The following is an 11254-nucleotide window of genomic DNA, read 5'->3' as shown; positions in this document are numbered from 1 at the left end:
ATCGGAAAACCATTTAGATATATGTTTTTCAAGTGAGGCTTCTTGTTAAAGAATGTCACATATCATTCATATAGTGTCGAAAACACTTCTAAGACCTCAATTTTGCTTACAAGTATGCTTATAAAACAATATCTTAAGCAATCTTCTTTATTGGCACTTTTTGACGCAATAGTAAAACACATACATCTTACAAATAATACAATATTTTTTTAGAACCCTTTTAACACCCGACCATTCCTAACATCTGGAATGAAGCAAGGATTCTCGAATCTTGGATCATAATTCCCTCAAGTGTGGCATTACCACCACCTTGTTTGCTTTCAAGAAGTCCATTCCAAGAATGACTTGAAAATGGTCTAAGCGAGCTACCGTTAGGTCCACCTTTCCTCGCCCGGTTATTGCATCTTAATGTCAACTTCCAAAGCGAGTCCTTTCACGGTTAAATTCGTTCAATCCTCTCATAGAGCCTGTACATTCTGCAAGTTTCAATCCAATAGCCTCGGATACATACTCAGAGATTAACGTATGAGTTGAACCAGTATCTACCATTGCTAGTAGACACCCGTAGTTGTTGAGTTCCACTTCTACGAACATAAGGTCATTATCGGGGACCAAAATGTTCATACCATTCAACGAACTAGTAGGTCTAGCAAATGAAATAGGAACAGCATGAATAGGAGAACCTAGTGGTGTTGTCATTTCTATTCTAAAATAGAAACACACCTTCGTTATTTCCTTAAACCAAAAAAAAGAAAAGCGAAAACAAATTACGTTAGGTAAAGAAGAAGAAGAAGAAAAGAAATCTGTCTTAAGTTGTTAGGAATATACAACTTAATTGTACTTACTCTTTACCAATTACCAAACTATACAAACCTTTTGTCTTGTAAGTGTCTTGTACTTCTTAATTAAATCCGAGCCTAGTGTAGATACACTATGTCCTTAAGATAGATTTTCCCCTCACTGCGGTGCTTGAAGGTTGATGGGAAACTATCTCCCAAGATAGAACGGATTTCCTTCTATAGAAAGCTAGCACTTCAATTCTATAGACTCGGCCCGAACACAACATAGTATTTGACTAAGAACAGGGGAGGGAGAAAAAAGATCGAACTCGTGTGATCTCGGTGTATTTTTCTCTCCAAATTCATCCACTATTTATAGGTGAGTGGTGCCTTTTCAAAACAACACGCGGTGACTCTTGGGAAAAAGTAAGCAACTCTTTGAAAAGTCACATGTTTGAAAAGGACACACCATTTTCGGCATATAACATCTTGTTTCAACCGGTGCCTATTTCGAAAGGTTGCACCTTTTCGGCATGATGCACTGTTTCAAACCAGTGCACATTTCGAAAGGTCGCACCTTTTCGGCATAATGCACTGTTTCAAACAAATGCATCATTTTGAAAAGGGTTTTCTCACATTACGTACTGTTTCAAGAAAAAACTCATTTTATCTCAAGTGGGGTAACTTGGGAGACAAATTACTCATTCATATCTCAAATGGATTTGAGCAAATCATTTTTCTAACATAAACTCCTTTAAATTGTTATCGGAAGTTCCCCCATGGCAAGAAGATCTTGTGGCTGATCGCTTGTCTTGTCTTCATTTGTTGTTACTTGTGGAAATAGCCAAACTCTCAACACCAAGTTCTTTAAATGTATCTCTAGCCATGGTCTTCAATGAAATCTTTGAAACCATTCTTTTCATTGATAGCAAAAGAAAGGATGTGGGAAGCTGAGAACATACAATAAGATCCATGTCTGCAAACGTTCTCTAGAAGGCCGGGTTTCCTGAGGAGATTATCGAAAAGAAAGAAGTTGAGAGAATTCTGCATAATGTTGTGAATCGTGATTCAGTTTCTTATGGTTATAATTGTTAGAATAGTTGTATGAACACAACAACTAAAGTAGAATAGAAGGAACAGTAGCAATGAAGAAACAAGGACAACAGTAACTAGGAATAACCAAGGCGCGGATTAGGCTGGCCTTAAGGAAAGATTTCGCCCCTTCCAATGGTGCAGAAAGGCAACAATGGCGTCTTCCTCACAGGATTCAATGGTTAACAAAGAGACTGACTTTGGCGCTTAGAAACGGACTACCCTCTAGAACGACAATATAACTCTCTCTCGGGTTTCGACAGGAAGAAGAGAAGAAGAAAAGGATCGGGTTTTAGTTTTTACGTTTCTCTCGAGTTGAGTTTACGATCAAGTCTATTTTCTCTATGGACTCACAAATCCTATTTATAGAGGTTAGGAGAAAGAGAGACCAACTCCTAATAGAACACCGAAAGTCTTTGCTCAAGAAAAAGGCAAAACAAGTTTAGGCTATTGGTCAAACCACTACCCACAACAAGTAAAGCCCAAGCCCAGGGCCAACCCTACCCCGATGTGGTGGATAACCAATGTGGGACTATCTACTATGCACTAAAGTGGCGAGAACACCATTTGTTCATCTCCTCCACTTTGCACACACACACTAGTATTTAGAAATACACAAGAGATTCCAACAATCCCCACTATTTCAAAATACTAATAGTCCCCACTATTTTGGAATAGGATATTACAAAAGAAATGGGTTAACGAAATGCCGGAGAAATCGAAAAAACAATGCATAAGATCTTGGTGCTTTACGGGCTTGAACCAACATAGGGTAACATGTCTTATAATACGTGAAAGTGGTGGATTAAAAAATCTTTGAACCAACATTCCCTTGTAGTAAAATAGAGGACATACACCCACATTGCTCTTTCATTATATGCCCGTTTTAGCGGTGTTAAGCTTTTTGGCCCTCATACTTTGTTTCCATGAATGCTCTAGAGTACTTGCACGAATACTCATAAGAACCGACCAAGTTCTACATTCACGTAGGTGGATATCCATCAAGTGTACATTGCGGTTAAAATACACTATCTCATTATAAAAAAATGGACTATGGATTCCAATAAGAGTAAAATAACTCATCCTTTCTCATTGCAATTCAAGTTATACAAGGTATACAAAAATGCTATCTAGTCATAGGGTGGGGCGCCTCTCAAAGAAAGACAATAGCATACCGGGCGGCGAGGTGACTTGTTTTTCCCTTTGAACCTAATTCATGGGATCTCCATCCACATAGGTGGGGTTGCCGTCGATTAATAAGCCCTCTATCTAAGGCAAAAGTCCCATCCCCTCGACGATATAACCACTTGCCTCCAAAGAAGTGGTGTGCGGTTAGACATGTGGCCAAACTAAGTCCAACCTAACATAATCTCTAGCAGTTGCTTGATTAAGTTATATCTCAACTTACATGTATTCTTTTCCCATTGCACATAAGATAACATGTCTTAGCTATTCTGATGAGACAGGTTGCAAAGCATATACACATCGAGGAGGCTATTTAGAGCCAATGAGAAGATTTGCCAAGAGGTTGCTAACCCATTCAAAGATCATCACATGCCTTTTCTAAATGCGATTAGCTGGATGATATCCAAGACACTCAATTTCCACCAAAGATAAACACATAAACATTACTGGATCCAGTTTATAACATATCACCCTTCTAACAATGATGGAAATCTACTAAATATCAGTCCATAATCAATGGCTCTGCTATAGTACTTGGATAATCGACAATATACATCAAAGTTCCTTATAAGGACACAATGGATTATCACCGGTATGCCATTAATGTAGGCAATGTCATGTCTCACATACATTATCCATCAAGTACAATTGGCTACCATTGATATTGACATATTTAGTATGAGAAAACACAAGGAGATTATTTTTCATAAGATGGATATTTGCCACAAAAGGTGTTAACACATGCTTACTATCATAATACCCATACTTTTCAATGAAAAATATTTCTACTAAGTGCTATAACAATATAATGAGACCAACATGAGTTTTAATTCCTATATTCACCAGTCATTCAATTCTGTAGTGCCCGAAATTCCCCTATACCATCCGGCCGGTCTGGTTTAAGGTACGCTATGGCCTTCAACCATATTCAAACGTCAACATCTTGACAACTGAATATAGTAGTTACAAAAATGAGTTTAACAACATAATAAACTATCATTTTCAATGACGGTTTATGATGTGTTTCAAAAAGGAATTTCTCTGTCTCATACACATTCTCAATGCTAGCACACTACTAGAAAACTGTAAATAGATAGCATTGATTTAATAGCACTTATAAAAAACTGCTATAAAATTTTGGAGGATAGCGTTTATTGTCTAGTGCTATCCTACGGTTTGTAACTGGTACACTAAGTATTGCGTTTGGACAGAAAATGCGATCAAATTTATTGCGTTTGTTGTGTACTGCTATAAACGGCAAGCCTTTGTTGGGCTTCAACACCAAAAATTTAAGCCACCAGGCCACCTCAACTGAAATTCCCCGAAATGAAAATGAAAGAGGCGGCTTCTTTATTTCTATTTTCTTTCTTTCCCCAAAAAAAACAGTCACCACCATCTCTAAAATTTATTTCGGATTCACCCTCTCTCCACCACCACCATCCACCCTCTCTCCATCGACTACCCCACAACCACGTCTACCATTACCGCTCCATCACAATTCCTTCGTTCTCTCATCTCAAAAGAAAGCAAAAACTTCATCTATCACGTCTACCATCTAGCCGCCAAGGTCATTTTCTACCTACACGAATGGTAAGTATCTTCGTCTCACCCTTCTTTGTTCCAGCTTAATTTTGTTTTCTTCTTTGTCTTCCTCTTCATTTCTCTTTTTATTTCTTTTTGTATAAGTTGGTTCAGATTTCTAATCAAATCAAAGTCCGTAGAAGTTCAAGGTACGCCTCAATCTTCGAAAAACTCTTAGATTTACTGTCAGATATAATCTTTCATGGCCAATAATAGGTTCTGATTATTGGAGGAAGACAACCCATTAATTTTTCTTTTGTTAACTAACCCATTCATTCACTTTGAAGTATAACTATTTTTTTTCCCGAAATTTAAGGGCATTCAGGCTTATAATGGATCTATAAGCTTTTTATTGGTTATAAAAATAAATTATAAGCAATAAAAATGCATGTATACGTAAAAATGATAAGGATAGATCAGAAAAATGGAAGGACTTTTTGGAGAGGATGGCTGCGTCTGGTAAGATGCCTGTGAATGAGTTAACAACAGAAGGAGTTAATAACTGCGAGCTTGATTCCAATGGTTTGAATGGAATTGTTTCAATTGCAAAGGATACAAAGACAGGTCATAAGATCCAAATTTGGGCTAACATTAGGTCTTCCCTTGATCTCGTTGAATACATGATGAGATTCCGAAAGAGGAAGCTTCTGAGCAAGAATGTGCAAGCTATTGGGAGTGAAAATCATCGCCAGGAAGAGGGAATTTTGAAGTGGACACTAAGGATGTGTTCTATGATGTGGACAAAACAGATCCAGTTCAAGACGGTGCTTTGGTAGACTGTCAAGGGGTCTATCTCGAGTCTACATCAGTGTCGCAAGAAGAGCTGGAGTGTCTTGTTCATGGGGGAATACCAATGTCTCTAAGGGAGGTGGGACTGACACTCTAAACTTTGTTTCTTGTATATTCTCGTTGGCACAATGGATTCATGTCTTGTTCCTCATTTTTTCTTTCCCCAGCTGTGGCAAGCCTTTGTTGGTGTACGAGATTGTCATGTAGACACATATTATCAGGAACTACTAGCTTCTAATCAAAATGGTTGTTACGGTGAGAAGTGTGACAATTCAATATCTGAAACTACAAATAGCAAGTCATCTACAGAGCCTGGACAGACATGAAAAGTGGAAAGGGCAGATTGAGAAGGTCCATAGAGGCATCAACTTTGAATGTTTCAGTTCACCTTTTCCATTAAGTAGGTTCTCTTTGGTGTCTTGTCATGATACGCCGTTAAAGTTTCAATTTACTTATTTTTTGCAGGATTTGCCTCGAACTTTCCCTGGCCATCCTACCCTCGACGAGGACGGTAGGAATGCCTTGAGGGCGTTTACTTACACCTTATGCGCGGCATAATCCCTTTGTTGGTTACTGCCAGGTATGGGGTTTCAAAGTTTTTTTACATTGATTTGCTTTTTGTTTTAATTTACTGAAAACCCTAGTACATACATATTTTAGTCCAAACCATGAACTATTATATTATTGCGAATGTGCTAGGATTTGATTGGTGTATATCTTTAGAGGTATACCATTATTCGTTGATTATCCTTGTTTCATGATATATGGGCAGACTATGTTCACGAGGTATATAATGAGAACTGTGTCTCATAGAAAATGTTTAAGTTTGGTTTTTTCTTTTTCTTTTTATTGTAAATGAGGTAACTTCCAGAGTTATAGTTAAGGCTGATGTCAATATAGTAAGTTGATCGTCAATATAATTAGTATGTTTGACTGCTATTGACGACATTTTTTTGTTTTTCACAAATGTTTCTTTGAATGGTGCTGATCCTGTTGGACTAAAAGCATCGCAGTGCCACTACATCGATGGTGTCTTCATGTACTTTGAAGGTACATTTGTTTTCTTTAAGTTTAGAGTGGTTTGGTTACTTATTTTTGTGACGTGGTTTGTTAGTTTCCCTAGTTTTAGCTAGTGTAGGTACTGATTTGGGATTTGAAATGACGATTATTGAAATAGATACTTTATTTTGAATGAAGTATGATAGTAAGGTTAGACTAATGTGAAGTTTTGTGGTATGAAGAATGTAGTTGTAGTGTATTGTAAGATAATTAAGCTAAGTTGAATTGAAGTCAGTGTGAATGGATGGGTGGGGTGATGGTTTGTTATCAGTGATCAATGATCGTATGATAATTGCTTATAGTAAGCCACATCACAGTGGCGTAAGACCTTTAAATTTATCAATACTCAGTATACATTTTTGGAACCCATCTTCAATACATTGTTTTGTAATAGCTTTCTATTTTTTGGTATCATTCCTCTTGTTGGAACAGATGAAAGGAGGTGACACATCTACCGAGTCCGGATTTGAAGCCGAGGACAATACTTCCCCAAACCATTTAGTCATGCACATCCTAGGGTCACAACCGTTTGCAAAGAGGTAAGGGTTTCTTTTGCATTTTAAAATTTAATTGGGTAGATAAAAGGTTAAGTTTGAAAGAAATGCATTAAAATTAGTACTCACTACTCAAATAAAGCTCATGCTACCCCCATTCTTGAAGTACAATCCCTTCCATAAAACAACTTCAACTAGAACTATCCAGCTATCTAAGCTAATTACTCGAAATGATTAGCTATCTTTTCCTTGTTGGTATCGTATTATTGCAAATTTTTCAAGAAGTTGAGGTTTGCATTTTGTACTATATTGGATTTTGTCACTTTACGATATATTGAACCTATCTACTTTTGTTTTGTTTTTCTATTTTGTAGATTGAATTTAATAGAACGAGGCTATGGCTAGAAGGATAGACAAGCTAGACATGAAATCATTTTTTCGCACGGTGTTAGGGTCAAGGCATAGGCAGTGGTGATAAGGGGATACAAACTACTCTTCAACAGGTAAAATATTTCTTTTACAAGCAGGGGTAACTTGTAGGCCGGTTACTTGGTCTGGCATGATATTTTATTGAGTTAAGATATATTAGTGTGTCATGGTGCAATGTAGAATGTGTGCCTAAGACTACTCGTCACATACTAAATTTTTTTCTTCTTTTGTTTTTGGAAATATAGGCACCTAGATGACAATGCAAGTTATTGAATTGGGCGGCTCTACATGAGTTAGTTGTTAAAGGTCGTTGGGAGACTAACGATCCTATCAAACCGGTACATGATGTACTTCTTGGAGACAATGCCTTGAAAGTTTGGGTAGAGGAAGTTGTTACGTATTCAGAACCACGTTTTTGGAAAGAAACTTTTTAATTGCAAACAATAGGAGATGCTAAATGGACCGCAATTGCATGTCCCACAGAGCACGTAACCATACAAAGTAGGTCAACAGTAGCATGTTTATTTTTCTTATTGAAAGAAATTTTTGTGAAAACTTGAATTGCGTTTTTTGTTCTTTTTGTCGTTGTACAGTGGAATGCTGTATTTTGGTTATTAATGAGTGAAGTTATTGTTGATTATTGTGTTAAGGGTATTTTGGTTATTAATGAATGAAGTTATTGCTGATTATCATGTGTTATGGGCATTGTTAATTTGTGGATTTTAAGTATATTTGCACAGGTGGTTATTACAACAATTAAGTGCCATAGATTTATAGCACTGGAAAAAAAAAACGTTATTGAAATAGATAGCACTGATCGGAAAAAAAAACGCTATTGAAATAGTAATAGCGCTAACATAAAACGCTATTAAATTGATAGCATTTACCATAAAACGCTATAAATCTTTGATAGCGCTAAACAAAATGCAATTAACTTAATAGCATTTACTGAAAAACGCTTATCAAATCTATAGCGTTTTTGGAAACAACGCTATCAATAAAAGGATAGCATCGTGTTTAATAGCGTTTTGTAAGTGCTATCCAATAAAATTCATAGCGTTTTTGGGATGCTATCTATGTTCTTTTTTGTAGTAGTGACTCATGATATTAAATCATCTAAACAAAGAGAGATTAACACATATGTCTTGCTTTGCTCTAAAGAAAGTACACCTTTTTTTTATCAACAACGGTACTTTGACATCCATATGATACTAATATGTTGTTGAATTGCTCATGCCATTTATAGGCGCTTGAATCAACTCATACAAAGATTTTACTAAATTGTATATCTTCAGCTCATCACCGGTACTACTTGGTATTGTAGTTCCGCACAACTACTCAACTAGAGTCTTTAGAATTCTGTAGAAGAAATTCTAGTTATATGAGCAAGGTTTCAAAATAGTATAAATCTTGTCTCTGATTGAAACCCCTTGGCTATTATTATTAGCATTGTATTTTGCAATACAACTATCACGTTTTAGTTTTCTCTTGAAGATCCAATTCAACCTATAGATCCCCCAATAAATCAAGAGTCCAGTTTAGAGGAGTTGTATCCTTCAAAAAGGACACTTCTCATAGACAGACAACTTCCTTATAGGTTAATGAATCTTCCTCAAGAAACATATAAACATCATCACCGTGAATGGTGGAAATACTCATTGATAGTCTTCCAAATTTCTTGTGCAGAAATAATGGGATTATCTTATGTAGTCATTATGAACATTCAACCACTCTATGCCAATTTCTCAGAAAGCACAACCTCAAATAAAATTAGCATATAAGACATTCAATAATAGTGTGGTATCTACAAAATTGTTATCACTCATGACAACAGAAAACAAACATCACTATTATGAGTTTCACCAATGAACATCTACTAGATAATTCTAGGTCTCAAAAAGACTTCTTTTAGATTCATTCACAATAGCCTTGGCAAGACACCCCCACATTTTGAAGCATTTTTGGATAGGCCCAAGACCTTTCCATACTTTGTAGTTCAATGTCTTTCCAATTATCTTGTGAGATGAACTATGGTAAAACAGTGTTATGCATATGGGTCACCACCCCCCACAGTTCAATAGTTACTCAACCTAATCAAACTTACATGCAAAACACATTATACCGCTACAAACACTAAAAGAAACAACAACAATAAAATGCACTCTTATGACAAGAATATACTTTACTCAAGTCTATGATTCTGGATCATATAAACATAGTCATATTATGTTCATGTTATATATATGAAAGGAAATCCACAAAAGATTCTAATGAATCTTAAAGAATAGAAGAATCAGATGAAAAGGGTTTTACCCGAGATAATATCATTATCATCCTTCTTTTCATCATTCAACATTCCAACTATCATAGGGAGACAATCCACACACTTGTACATCACCTTGGCTATTTATCCATAGTCATAGGAGGATAATGCCTAATAAGACAATCCACAAGCGTTACATCTCCTTGTCTAAAATAATCACTGGAGGATATTGTCTAAGAAGACAATCCATAACCTTACATCTCCTTGACTAAATTAGGTTTAGGAGGATATGATTGTTTCCCATATTGTTTCCTCTCGTAGACAACGATACTCATTACTTAATAATATATGACATGGTTAAACTTCATGTCAATGTTAAATAATGCATTCATGCTAAACATGGTAAATATCATATCATAGGTTCAGGAAAAGTAAACTTTAACTGTACCCCTCACAACAAAAAGTATACGATATTTAAGCAAATCTAGCCACTGAATATGCAAAACAACTGAGGACTCTACCTCCTCTTTTTACATGAGCTCAAGTAAGATAGAATACCCTATCAACAAGACCTCAAGTACTACAACAACATCTAATGGCTCAACCCATTAATGTCTTCAACTAGAAAAATTTACCAATAAACTATTATCAAGTTTAAAGTAAATCTACGATGATTAATATCCAAAACTAGTATGCTACACAACTTTAACATATGCTATATTGGATATAAGCTACAAGTTACTTCATCTAACATGTATTTTCACAACAGTACAATTATAACCATCGTCTAACAACACGTTCACTCAATAAAGGTAAGCAATTATGCATTGAATACATTATAATTACTATCCAAGATTTGAGTGTGGTTGATATTAACTATCTTAAGGTCTCTCTTAGACCATCTACATATGTACAAAGAAAATTAATATCAAACTACTTCTAGTCAAATCAATTAATTCCTCAGTGATAAACACGTATAATTTGTTGACTAGGTTATTAAAGAAGTTTAAGCTTAGGGATTTCCCTCCTAAGAAAATTAGCATGCAACTCAAGGCAAGAATATCACCATATAATTAAACCAAAAGAATTGCAAAGAGTGAAAGAATACGATACCTAACCGGAAAAACCGGATTACCATATTTTCCTCCTTATAGAAAAACAGTTCAAAAGAACTGTAATTCTAAACCAGCTCAGGACGAATTCGGTATCAAGCCTTATACCACTGGAAAGCTCTTTGAATCAGCTATCCAACACAAGAAGCGGATTGCAAAACCGAGCTCTGAGCTGAAAGTTATAGCAGTTTCCGTAACGAGTGACACAGCTATCAAAAAGACGAACTTTGACGTTTTTCTTGATAGAAATCTCATATTTGACTCCCACAAACGTAGGAGAAAGGTCTACAACCATATAGGGTTTGATAAACCACAAAAGATCAATAAATATTCAATCTTTAATTGGTTTCTCTATCAAAAACGAAATTATTAGAAAATTTCTAAAGTCATAACCCAATAACACAAACAATAACTCAAAGTAAAATACTTATCTTTTGATTGTCATATTAAAGCACTCTCCTTTGTTCTACT

The 11254-nt window shown here is 35.9% G+C and overlaps 2 long non-coding RNA genes across 4 annotated transcripts; both read left to right on the top strand.

The window, feature by feature from the left end:
- Positions 1 to 4358: 4358 nt before the first annotated feature.
- LOC147474024 (uncharacterized) lies at positions 4359 to 7003 on the top strand. 3 transcript variants are annotated; one of them, XR_015210158.1, is made up of 6 exons: positions 4359 to 4646; positions 4752 to 5505; positions 5594 to 5777; positions 5892 to 6006; positions 6432 to 6476; positions 6918 to 7003. It is a non-coding gene; the product is annotated as an uncharacterized LOC147474024 (long non-coding RNA). The 3 variants fall into 3 exon arrangements; XR_015210157.1 differs by having other exon boundaries at positions 4743 to 5505; XR_015210156.1 differs by having other exon boundaries at positions 4359 to 5505.
- A 315-nt stretch (positions 7004 to 7318) lies between these two features.
- On the top strand, positions 7319 to 8043 carry LOC147474023 (uncharacterized). Its single transcript, XR_015210123.1, has 2 exons — positions 7319 to 7482; positions 7654 to 8043. It is a non-coding gene; the product is annotated as an uncharacterized LOC147474023 (long non-coding RNA).
- Positions 8044 to 11254: the final 3211 nt, after the last annotated feature.

This window comes from Coptis chinensis, unplaced genomic scaffold, assembly GCF_015680905.1.
Source record: "Coptis chinensis isolate HL-2020 unplaced genomic scaffold, ASM1568090v1 utg136_pilon_pilon, whole genome shotgun sequence".
NCBI classification, from domain to species: Eukaryota; Viridiplantae; Streptophyta; class Magnoliopsida; order Ranunculales; family Ranunculaceae; genus Coptis; species Coptis chinensis.
Note: the sequence above shows the minus strand (reverse complement) of the source record. Positions and strands in the feature narration are given on the sequence as shown.